Genomic DNA, 13,473 nt, shown 5'->3' on the forward strand with positions numbered 1-13,473 from the left:
AGCTGAGTTAGTAGAAGAGATGTGCTTTTCTCAGGTATTTAATGCACTGGTTCAGATTGTCAGATCTTACACAGATTTCTGGACCTTTGCCAGATGTGTGGGCAATATTCGGCATAAAGGTCATTCACACAAGCAAACTGGGGTAGGCAGGGGTTAGGGGCAGGTGGGGGACAGGCAGGCTCTTAGCTCCCAGATGATCAGAGGCTCCTTTTGGCTCTACTAATTGCACGCCCAGACAGGTGGTGCAATGGCAATTCACACAGCTGGGATCGGGGGGAGGAAGTCCTCCAGTATCCCACAATGCATTGCATAGGAATAAGGGAGGCAACCCACACCAATGCACAAGGGCTCTTCCCCTGGCTTCACAAGCCACAGCATTCTATGATCTTCAGCCCTGAGAGCTGCAAAAGCCTCTGCAGGCACCCACATGAGCACAAAGCAAGGTAGGACAACAGACATTTCTGTCCTACCTTGGGTAAGGGCAGGGTAGAAAAGCTGGGTAGCTCAGTTTGACAGGTGCTCGGTAGGAGAGGGTGCCGAGGCTCCAAACAAGCCACTGTAACCTGGTTAAGCATCTCCTATCCAGAAAGGGCTGGTCATGAGAATAATCTTATTGATTTTTTTTTCATTTAATTGATTTTATTTAAGTGAAAGTTTTATCTCATCCTCTTGATAGGAGAAACTTGATAGGAGCTGGACTGTAGCACTATTTCTCCAATAATACTGCATGTCTAACCAACAGTAAATGTTCAAAATAAGTCTAATAGAGTATGTAAGGTATGAGGAGAAATGAATAACTACTAATAAAGATAGACAGCTCATTAAAGCAAGAGTCAAAGCAGCAATTTACACGAAGCTGGTGGCCTAGTTTCCCGTGGAGATGAGAAATATCCATTGAAGTTAGAGACCACCACTGTCCTTCATGCATTACGTGTGTGGAAAAGCTATAATTCATTTCAACTGGAAGTTTGTCAAATGGTCTGAAAAGCAGTTCATAAAACAGGCCATTGAACCCTCTTATCAAAAGCCTCTGAACTAGTTTAAGATCTCGCTCTATGAGTCAAACAACTCCATTCTATTTAAGAGGAACGCACCCAAGCAAATGCATGATAAAGCATATACAAACATGAGCAAAAGAACCCGAAGCCAGAAAACAGCAGCAGTGAAAGAATATATCCATTGTAGACATTTCACAGTTATAAAAACTGCCCGTTTAAGGAAGCCAAAATTATGTCACAGAATAAAAGGAAAACTCATGTAAGATGAAACCTATTGTTAAAGCTTTGGAATATATTGCATGCAAAATTTATATTAAGCACCTGTATTTAGAACTCATGGTTTTAGATGCCAAGCAAAGCAGAAAGAGGAGCTTGTTCTACAATGTGGTTCTCTCATTATTGTTAGCATCACCCATTTGCTAAGAATGGCTCCGGCTCACTTGTGTTACTAAAGGAAACTGTCTTCACCCAGAGACATCCATATTTATGGATGTTTACATGCTATAGTATGCTATGTGTGTTGATGCAGATGCATATTTGCATTCAATTTAAAATGCTGGTACTGGGTCCTACTCTATGTCTGGCTGGACCAACAGTAAAGGTTCTATGGTAACAAACTGAGACTGAATCCAGATAAGATGGAGGGACTCATTGTGCAGGGTTGAAACTCAGGAGATGATTTTGATCTGCCTGTTCTGAGTGAGGTCACACTTCCCCAAAAGGAACAGGTACGCAGTCTGGGGGTGCTTCTGGATCCAAGTCTCTCTCTGGTGTCCCAGGTTGAGGCAGTGGCCAGAGGTGCCTTCTGTCAGCTTTGGCTGATATGCCAGCTGCATCCATTTCTTGAGACAGATGACCTCAAAACAGTGGTACATCTGCTGGTAAACTCCAGAGTGGATCACTATAATGCACTCTATGTGGGGCTGCCCTTGCACATAGTCCGGAAACTACAGTTGGTTCAGAATGTAGCAGCCAGGCTGGTCTCTGGGACATCTAAGAGAGACCATATTACTCCTGTATTGAAGGAGTTACACTGGCTGCCGATATGTTTCCGAGCAAAATACAAGGTGTTAGTTATAACCTATAAAGCCCTAAACAGCTTGGGCCCTGGGTATTTAAGAGAACGTCTTCTTCATCACGAACCCCACCACTCACTGAGATTATCAGCAGAGGTCTGTCTGCATTTGCCACTGGCTCATCTGGTGGCTACTCAGGGATAGGCCTTCTCCGTTGCTGCCCCGAGGCTTTGGAATGTGTTCCCTAGTGAAATAAGAGCCTCCCCATCTCTGACCATTTTTTAAAAGTCTTTAAAGATGCATCTATTCACCCAGGCTTTTAACTGATACTGTTTTGATTGTTTTTAATGTGGTTTTAGGATATTGTTTTTTAAAAAATTTAAATTGTTCTCTTTTAAATTTCTTGTTTTTGTTTTTAACTAATGTTTTAATGTTTTATCTTGTTGTAAACTGCCCAGAGACATACGTTTTGGGCGGTATAAAAATATGTTAAATAAATAAATAAATGTCATCCTTGTGCCCTTTTCAAATGGCCAATTTGTAGGGGAAGAATGGCAGTTTAGCTCCCATCAGCAGAGCAGAGCCAGTTTGGGGAGATTTCAGCCAAGCAAGAAGTCTGGAGACTGTTCTTAAGTTTGAAGAACAACAAGGATTTATTTAGAAGTAACATAAGGATAGGATAGCTGAGCTTAAGGCTGAAAGGCGAGGGAGACTAAAATAAACAGCCATCTTTGGAGAGACAAAATGGAGACTAACACTGGAAGAACAAAGAGGGGAGGAGTCCAGCACTTTTATCCATGACCCTAAACACACACACCCCGGTGGTCTCTATGAGACATTGCAGCTGAGATCTGATGCTGCCAGGGTCCTAGCTCCAACATATTTATCAGTTACTCTGAACCAGTATGTATAAAGAAAGTCCCAGTACAGGAACACAGGAAACTGCCATATACTGAGTCAGACCATTGTTCTATCTAGCTCAGTATTGTCTTCACAGACTGGCAGCAGCTTCTCCAAGGTTGCAGGCAGGAATCTCTCTCAGCCCTATCTTGGAGAAGCCAGGGAGGGAACTTGAAACCTTCTGCTCTTCCCAGAGTGGCTTCATCCCCTGAGGGGAATATCTTGCAGTGCTCACACATCAAGTCTCCCTTTCATATGCAGCCAGGGCAGACCCTGCTTAGCTATGTGGACAAGTCATGCTTGCTACCACAAGACCAGCTCTCCTCTCCAAACACTGTACAAACACTGATGGCATTTCCAAGTAAGTCTGAGAAAAAAACCTTTGTTGAAATGGCTTTGAATAGCATGGTATCTGCATTGTGTACTGTTTGGAATCTGGCATTTTATCCAGTTCTCATATTATTCTGGATCTTAGAGGTAATAGCATCAACAGTTCACTTCTGGCCCCAGATACATTTTGATTAAAACAATCTATACTAAGTCAGTAAATAGGTATTTTACTCTTGCAATTTTGAATTTATTCAATATTCCACTCACCCATATTTATACCCCAAGCTGGAAGTGTTATTTTTTCCTACCACCTCTAGCAGAATATCTTAGCCCAGCATAAATATAAATCTTCTCCCTCACTCATGGGAAGCATTGTTTGTATAATGGTGAGAAGCTGTCTGTCATCAACAACAGTCAAAAATGGCCCAAGAACAGACATTTAAATTGTCTTTAGATATACTGAGGCTGTTCACATGCATAGCCTAGCCCAGGCTAGGACAGCCTGATCCTGGCGCTGCCCCTGTGCCAAGCCAGAGCCATCAACCCAACTTGTAATGGAGGTTAAGCAAACCTGTGGTCTGGTTAATTTTGGCCAGCGATCATCTGGTGATCACTGGTGGCTTAAATGGCTTCCTCCCGGCCCGCTGCTATTTCCAGCAGTGAGCAGTAGGGGGTGGGAAGGAGCAGCCACTCTGAGTGTGGTGGCTGCTCTAATGAGAACAGCTGCCATGCTCATAGTGTGGTGCAACCTGGGATGTGGGGAGAGGAGTCCTCCTGCTCCCAGATCTTGCTGTTGCCGCACCACCTCTTGGGTGGGCACACATCATGGCAGGAGGGAGGGCAGCTGCTTCTCATCTGCTGGGGAAGGCAGGCGAGTTCCTGCCTTCCCTGCAGTGCACCCAACAGGAGCTATGAGGTTGTGTGGAACACCTCACTAAAGTCTTTAAATCTTTGGCATACAATACAATCAGTTGTAACACTTCCAATCTACAGACCTGTTTCTTACAGCATGCTGAAACGTACTGTTCCCAATCTAAAACCAGACAAAGAAAAAAATATGTTCTTTTTCTCAAAGGCTTCCAATTTCTCCATCAAATGGCTGATGGGTTTGTTTTCTTCTTTGTATACATGAAAGAAACCAACTATATCAAATTTCAAAATGTACTTTGACCAATGAATCAGTACTGCCCATCAGGAGAAGATGAAATTTTACTTTTAGGTCTTCAGAAAGCAATAATATGAGTAAAATGCCTTTGCTGAGCCAGTAAAAGTCATTTCTAAAAAGTTTATTTTATTTATTTATTTATCATATTTATATACCAACTGTAATGTGCATCTCTAGGCAATGTACACAATTTAAAACAAGGAGTAAAAAAGAATTAAAACAATTTCACAGAAGAAATAAGGAAACACAATTTCAGAGGCTAAAATAATTAAGCAGTTTAAAATTAATTTCAGTGAAAAGCCTGAAAAAACAGGTGCATCTTGAAGGTTTTCCTAAAAGCAAACAGAGAAGGAAGTGCTCTTATTTCAGCAGGGAGCATATTCCAAAGCCCCAGGGCAGCCATAGAGAAGACTCAGTCCTGAGTTACCAGCAAATGGGCTGACAGCAACTGTAACTAGACCTCTCCAGATTATCTCAATAGGCGACAAGGTTCATGGCAAAAGAAGGCACTCTCTTAAGAGCCCTGGACCCAAGCCACTGGGGGCTTTGTAGATAATAACCAGCACTTTGTATTTTGTTCAGAAACATATTGGCAGCCCGTGCAATCCTTTTAAAATTGGTGTTAAGTGGTCCCTTTTGGTTGTCCCAGAGACCAGTTTGTCTACAACATTCTATACCAATCGTAGCTTCCAGACAACGTACAACGGCAGCCCCTGTAGAGTGCATTACAGTAGTCAAGCCTGGAGGTTACCAGCATTTGCACCACTGTTTTAAGGTCATATACCTCCAGAAATGGGCATAGCTAACATATCAGCCGAAGCTGATAAAAAGTTCTCTTGGCCATTGCCTCAACCTGATAAACCAGAGCGAGTTTGGGATCCAGGAGCACTCCCAAGCTATGTACCTGATCTTCCAGGGGGAGTGTAACCCCATCCAAAACAGGCAGATCTAAACCATCCTTTGGGTCAGGCAGTCTCAATCCTATCGCCCGCTCAAAAGCCAGTGTGAAATGGGTCTAGATAATCTGTATCATCCAAAATTGTCTGGAGCTGAGAGGCCACCACCCGCTCAATCTCCTTGCCCAACCATGGAAGATTAGAAATGGGACTGTAAATCACTAACTCTGATGGATCCAATGCAAGTTTTGTCAAATAACATCTGATAAATAATATAATATTTACCAGACCTTCTCTGATAATATGATTATCAGATGAAATAAGCCAAGTTGGACAAGGGTCAAGAGAACTGGTTGTAGGATACACAGTCCAAAGCATTGTCCACATCCTTAGGAGTCACAAACTGGAAGTGATCCAATCTAATCCTATATAAGGAGTTGCTGGACAACTCCACAGTAGACTCTGCTGTAACTGTGGAACCGGGTTCAGCCCGAATACAAGAAATTTTATCCACAAAAAAGTCATTGAAAATGTCACAGAAAGTGACTGATGGTTCCAAGTTCAAATTCAAGAGGGAGGGGGCACATACTAGCCTCCTCACAACCCCAGACAACTCAACAGGACATGAATTTGTGGAAGCAATGCAGGCAGAAAAAAGCCACTTCTTCACTGCTCACACTGCTAGAGCATAGATCTTCAAATGTGCTCTGTGTTGTGATCGGTCAGATTCACAAGTCTTCTTTAACTTGCACTCTAGTCATCTACCTCACCGCTTCAGCTCCTATAATTCTTCTGAATACCACGGGGCTAATTTTGAAGCAGGTCAGAAAGGACACTTAGGAGTGATCGTGTCTACTGCTCTAGTGACTTCATTATTCCCTGTTTGCACCAGATCATTTACAGAATCACTAGCACAGCCAACTCTAAGCCCTTCCAAGGCTTCTTGGAACCCTACTGGAGCCAATAAGTTTCTCAGGTGGACCAACCTAATGCATCCCCTGCAGAGGTAGTCCTACTTTAACCAAATGGTAGTCTATGCATGACAATGGGAAGATGACTAGAGTCCCAACCCATGGAACACCACCCTGATCAGAACAAAAGGTCAAATTGAGTGTGTCAGCAGCACTAATCCAGAGACCACATGGGATAGGCCAGGCCTGCTCAACTTTGGCCCCCCAGCTGTTTTTGGACTACAACTCCCACAGTCCCCAGCCACAGTGGCCAATAGCCAGGGATTGTGGGAGTTGTAGGCCAACATCTGCAGGAGGGCCGAAGTTGAGCAGCCCTGGGATAGGCCCATGGTCATCACGGTCACTATGAACTGCTGAGCAGCTCCAAGAACCTGGTCCCAAAATGAACATTGAAGTCCCTCACCAACAACAATGTGGGTAACTCCAATGCCAACTCCACAACCAGTTCCATCAGTTAGGAACTCTGTTGGGCAGCAGGGTGATCAGTACACTAACAAAAGTCCCATTCCAGGTTAAAGATATAACCCACTCTGTGTCTGTGTCTTCCAGATTCCAAGGACGTTACGGCAGTTTCTCCAGACATGCATTTTTTTCTCAAAAGAAGTCATAATCTAGGTAATTTAGCTAAAAAGCACTGTGGATAGAAGTGGTCAAAAAGTTAACCATTATAATTTTGCTGAGGGAGAATTTAAGAGTTAAGAAACATACAGCCCAATTCTAATATATGTGTACTTAAAAGTGAGTTCAATTGGACTTTCTCCTTAGTAAGTATTTTAGAATTACTGCCTTACTTCTGCCCATTAACATATATTGTCCCAATGCTTCTCAGCTTTTTCCTCCCCCTACATAGTTTCCCCTATTAGCTCTCATCCCCTTTTGCTCAGATATGAAGTTCATCCTCTTTTGACCAGGATTCAAACATACCATTCCATTCCCTTCCAATTATGGAGGAGTAAGGCCTCTACATATATAATACTCTGCTACTATTTCAGGCAAAAACCAATTCTGAAAGCTAGATTTTGCTCGAATAAATTTTAAAAATTTCATTAGAGTCTACAGTTATTTTTAGCTCACCCAGCACACCACACACTCTGATATATAAAGCAATGCAAGGATTTAATCTGCATCTCAACTGAAGCAAGTAAAACCATTTTGCCTCCCAACCACAGATGGTGAACCACGTTGGCCATGATAAAAATCTGCTGCAGTGACAATTCATGCTTGGAGAATACAATCCTTATCTTGTTGATGCATGGTCTCCAACCTGAACAAGTCTAATACATATATATTTTATCAGAAAACTCCCCATTTCTTTATCTTATATGTACTCCTTTAGTCAAAAGCAAGAGCTGGGATCAAGTGCCTAGGGGTTCTCTCCCCCTCCAACCCCCACAATCTTTTTCTGTGTCAAGAATTGCCTCCCTCTATATTTCTTCAAATTTGACAAAGCAAAAAATAAACATAGAGATATATCCTACAAGAAAATGGACCATAACTCCCTACTTCCCCTAAAGTCTGAACATATCAGTGTAAATCCATTTTCGTTGGACTTACCTATGAGGAACCTGAGGATGAGATCAGTGTCCTAAACTTGATTCCACTATAACACAACAAATCAAAGTATTGTGAGCACTGCAATAAGGAAAGTCCGGCAGAAAGCAGCAATATATGAAGTATATAACTTGTCAGAACACCACAGCTCCACCCAACAGATACCACAGAGCAATGTTCTAATAGCAATGCAGTGTGGTGTAGTGGTTTGAGTGCTGGACTAGGACCAGGGAGACCTGAGTTCAAATCCCCATTCAGCCATGAGACTTGCTGGGTGACTCTGAGCCAGTCACTTCTCTCTCAGCCTAACCTACTTCACAGGATTGTTGTGAAAGAGAAACCTAACTATGTACACCACGCTGGGCTCCTTGGAGGAAGAGCAGAATATAAATGTAAAAAAATTAATAAATGCAGAAAAGTTCTATTCTAATTTTCAGGCCAACATTCAGCTGTTATAGGCTTTATAAATACCCTGTTAGCAATTAAACCATCATTCACTTAACAGCTCAATGAAACAGTGTGATTCCTGAGTCTTTGCTGAAGCCTGAATCACTGTCCTCTTTGCTGGAAAGGGTGATTCACCATCTAGGCTTTTCCCATGGTTGGCTGAGCAGCAGCCTAAATACCCCAGCACCGATCTGTTAACTCATTACAGTCTAATACAATCAAACATATACTATAACAACACTCCAACACATTGCTTATCAGATTCCTTCAAAGCAATGCATCTTGGGTTCCCTTAAGTAAGTATGCATTACCAGTTTTCACCATTAGAGGGCTCTGGTATACATTCCACCCGGCTTCCACTGTTGGTTCTACATACACAAAGTTCTGCAATGGCAGTGTTACTACTTGACATACTAGCTGCCACAAGTAAAAACAGGAATTTTTCAAACCAATCACAATTCTGGCCTCAGTTGCCAGAAGCCTTGCAGGGAGGAGGAGACTTTAACATCTGTTCCCCAGAGACAGCTGCTGCCCAGTGGAGAGAGCCTGTGTAGCTGATGTCTGCTATTGTCAGCCTGCCAGCCTGTGTGCCCCCTAATTTGTGGGGCTGTGGCTGCTGCCCTGTGGGTGAGTCTGTGCGGGATCGGGGCCAGAGGGAGAGAGTCAGCAGTTCTTCAGGACCAGCTGCCCAGATTAGCCATCTTTAGGGGCTTATAAAAGGGCTGCTGCCCTGTGGCAGCAGGCCTGCCACGGAAGGGCCCGCCACCAAAGGAGCGACACTAAAGGGGCCAGCCCCCTTGGGGGGCAACGAGGGTAAGGGCAGCACAGTGGCAACATGAGTTCGGGCAGTATAGAAATATGTTAAATAAATAAATAAATAAATAAATAAATAAATAAATACTGTCAGGAGAAACATTACTGGGGATAAAAGAAGTGCCTGAAAAAGTGTCATTTCGTGCCAAATACACTGCCATTAATAACTTGTATCCCAGCCCCTCAAAGTTTTATACAAAATAACTTTTGTACAATACTCAAAATCAGATACAGTAAGTAACATGCAAACTAATGCTACCATGTAACAAAGAATGCATACTATTACATCTCCCTCTCTGTGTGTGTGTGTGTGTGTGTGTAAATAATTTTAAATCGCAGTTGCAGACAGAATAAAGAAGGATTGGTTGCAACTTAGACAGAAGTTGTGACTGACAATGCAATGTTGTGCATTCCAATTGTGAGAGTGTGAACAATTCCTCCAAAAGCAACACCAGTAGAAAGTGATGGAGGGCAATAATCTATCATATAAAATGGGACAGTATCCAGGGACAGTTAATTTCTATGTTAGTACTCTATCGAAGATCCATGCTCATACAGTTGGCAGGAAATGCAAAAACAATTGCATGTATGACAGATCACATGATCCTTGTTTCCATTCAATTCAACTTTGAAATGTTGCGATTCTCTTACATTTAGCAGGGACTTTTGCACACAGCAAGCTTTACTGCAAGTTTACAGGGAGGCTTTACTGCAAACTCAAAGCTGTCCCCCAAAAATGACACAAATAGTGGATTTTTTTAAAAACCACAGACATACAGGTGAAACTCGGAAAATTAGAATATCGTGCAAAAGTCCATTAATTTCAGTAATGCAAATTAAAAGGTGAAACTGATATATGAGACAGACGCATTACATGCAAAGCGAGATAAGTCAAGCCTTAATTTGTTATAATTGTGATGATCATGGCGTATAGCTCATGAAAACCCCAAATCCACAATCTCAGAAAATTAGACTATTACATGGAACCAAGAAGACAAGGATTGAAGAATAGAACAATATCGGACCTCTGAAAAGTATAAGCATGCATATGTATTCAGTACTTGGTTTGGGCCCCTTTTGCAGCAATTACTGCCTCAATGCGGCGTGGCATGGATGCTATCAGCCTGTGGCTCTGATGAGGTATTATGGAAGACCAGGATGCTTCATTAGCGGCCTTCAGCAATTCTGCATTGTTTGGTCTCATGTCTCTCATCCTTCTCTTGGCAATGCCCCATAGATTCTCTATGGGGTCAGGTCAGGCGAGTTTGCTGGCCAATCAAGCACAGTACACTGTATACTTTTCAGAGGTCCAATATTGTTCTATTCTTCAATCCTTGTCTTCTTGGTTCCATGTAATATTCTAATTTTCTGAGATTGTGGATTTGGGGTTTTCATGAGCTGTACGCCATGATCATCACAATGATAACAAATTAAGGCTTGACTTATCTCGCTTTGCATGTAATGCGTCTGTCTCATATATCAGTTTCACCTTTTAATTTGCATTACTGAAATTAATGAACTTTTGCACGATATTCTAATTTTCCGAGTTTCACCTGTAGATCAGCCTACACTCTTAAGGTACAGTGAAAACCCCGAATTGTGTGTGAACTGCCCCCCCCAATAATTCACAGGGACTTCAGGGTAAATCTTCGGGGTAAATCTGCCCGATATGTAAACTCCTCCATTCCGGAGGAGATGCAAGTTAAAGGGCTTTAAAAACCCCTTGTGAAAAGCTTCCTGGATAGATTAACTGGTCTTATCCAGCCTTAGCACAGCATCCCTCCCGTGGCTGTTGCTGGTGACTAGCTTATATTTCTTTTCAGATTTTGAGTTCTTTAGGGACAGGGAACCATCTTATAAATTTATTCTTTATTTATCTGTGTAAACTGCTCTGGAAACTGAAAAGTGGTAAATGGCACAGTGGGGAAAACCTTGACTAACAAGCAGAAGGTTGCCGGTTCGAATCCCCGCTGATACTATATTGGGCAGCAGCGATATAGGAAGATGCTGAAAGGCATCATCTCATACTGTGCAGGAGGAGGCAATGCTAAACCCATCCTGTGTTCTACCAAAGAAAACCACAGGGCTTTGTGGGCGCCAGGAGCTGACACCGACTCAATGGCATAACTTTACCTTTAGTAACATTAAACATATGTGTACACTTAAGAGTGCTGTTCAGGCAGTATACTCTCTAGGGCAGGATTAGGCAATGTGCAGCTCTCCAGATGTTGCTGAACTACGGGTCACAATTTATTACAGCCAGGGATGATGGGAGTTGTAGTTCTGCAACATCTGGAAAGCCACACATTACGGATGTGCACGGACAGCTCATGCACTCCCTGGGGTGGCACAGGGAGATGCCTTTAAGTGAGCAGGTAAGGCACTCCTTACCTGTTTGCCCCCACTGCACCACTTTCCCCCCGCTGGTGCTTGACTTTGAAAGAGGCATACAGGGCTGCAGCATTCTTTCCTGTTGCCCCGATTGGTGTCAGCATGCAAATGGCTGGCGTGCACGTGCGCTGATGCTGATTGGGACTGCAGGAAGAAATGCTGCAGGCCCATACGTCTCTTTCAAAATTGAGCACCGGTGAGAGGAAAGTGTTGGTGAGGGGGCGGACAGGTAAGGAGTGCCTTACCTGTTTTAAAAAGGCATCCGAACAGGTTCAGCGCTCCAGAAAGGGAGCACCGAACCCCTTCATGCACATCCCTACCAAACATTGCCTAGGGACACAAAGCCATGAGGGACTCAGCAGACCTCCTAACTATGCTCCCTGCCTTCTGTTAACAGCATTTTGATTGGCCCCTGCTCTCAGTGTTTGCTTGCATAGGCAACTGCTGCACAGAAATTCTTCAAAGGAGAATTTCTGAGCATTTTAAAGTTCTCTCATGTGGGGAGAAGAGGTGGGGGGGCATAGCTAGCTGGTGCATTGGCAACAGAAGGCATGGTGGGCAGTCAGAATCCCACTGCATGCCCCCCCTGCATTTAATCTCTTCAGAGAGCGTAATACATGGCTAACAATTCAAGCAATTACAGTCACATCTGGTTTAACTAGACATTATTCAGAGCTGAAGTCAGTGGGTAAAGCCAACCATGCTGGACCATCACATTTCCTTAATTTTTTTTTTAAGGATCCCTGCTCAACAACATAATTATAAGTTATAAATTGTAGTCACTAGAAATCTTCCAGTTGGCTTGGAGTTTGGGGTTTGTTTGTGTGTTTGTTTCCTATGTGAGGTCAAGCCTGTTGATATTTCAAGTTCTTTTAATAATGCACCAAGGAACTGATCTGTTTCTTCATCCTATATCAACACTTCTTTCTCTTGGGCTCAACTGACAGAGCAAGTACTGTATGTAGGTATTGATATCATGGGAGAAATTATTTTGCTGCCAGAGTCTTCAGGTGATATTTGTTCCTCTTCCTTTCATTTGTAAAAGGAGAGGGAAGACCAGGATTACCCAATAAAAGAACAAGAAGAGATGGAGTGCTTCTAACTGCTACACAATGATTTACTGATGCATATAAGTTGCCGGATGCATTTTTACAAAAAGCAGAACTTCTTCAGGGCACTGGAGATTAGTAACATATATCAGATATGAAGATTAAAATGAATACAAAATGTGCAGCAAATCAAAAAATGTCTGACCTCAGAAAAGGGATATACATTATGTGATATTGCTTCAACAACTCAAATGTATAAGAAGAACCACCCGTTCACTCAAATGTATAAGAAGAACCACCATATATCCTGTCACCACCACACTTCAGACAAAAATTATTGGCAATAAAAATATATAGTAATCAAATTTTGCCAGGGGTGTGTCATTTAAACTGTAACAGTAGTGAGTGCTTTGTTCTTTAAGTTTATTTTAGGCAAATAAAAAGCTTCTGAGTGTCATTATTGCTTAAAAGTAGAGAGAATAGCAAAATCAGTTTGAAATAAAAGCCTCCAAATAAAGACTTCAAAGGTATCTTAATGGTAGGGATGTGCACAAACTGAGGTTCATGTACTGGTTCAGTGCCACAGGATGATGAACAATGAGTGGGATCTTAACTGCTCTCTGAAGCGAGTGAGTCCTTAATGAACAGTGAGTGAGTCCTTAACTGCTCTCTGCCACTGCATGCATTTCCCTTCTATTATGGCACTGCCTTCCAGAACCTGCACACGACACCGGCACTCACATAGCATTCACGCATGTGTGGACACCATGTGCATGCAGAGGCGTATCTAGGGAAAATAGCGCCTAGGGCAAGCACTGAAATTGTGCCCCCACCCCATCCAAACATCTGACACCCTTCTTTTAAATAACTTTACCATAATACTACTACATACTTGAGTTTCTCCTCACAACAACACTGTGAAGTAGGTTAGGCTGAGAGAGAAGTG

At 42.7% G+C, this 13,473-nt stretch overlaps 1 long non-coding RNA gene across 1 annotated transcript; it reads left to right on the top strand.

Moving 5' to 3' along the window:
* Positions 1 to 320: 320 nt before the first annotated feature.
* Positions 321 to 12,872, top strand: LOC128334881 (uncharacterized). The gene is made up of 3 exons (XR_008311439.1): positions 321 to 443; positions 6,826 to 6,891; positions 12,524 to 12,872. It is a non-coding gene; the product is annotated as an uncharacterized LOC128334881 (long non-coding RNA).
* Positions 12,873 to 13,473: the final 601 nt, after the last annotated feature.

Source organism: Hemicordylus capensis, chromosome 1 (assembly GCF_027244095.1).
Source record: "Hemicordylus capensis ecotype Gifberg chromosome 1, rHemCap1.1.pri, whole genome shotgun sequence".
Taxonomy (NCBI): Eukaryota; Metazoa; Chordata; class Lepidosauria; order Squamata; family Cordylidae; genus Hemicordylus; species Hemicordylus capensis.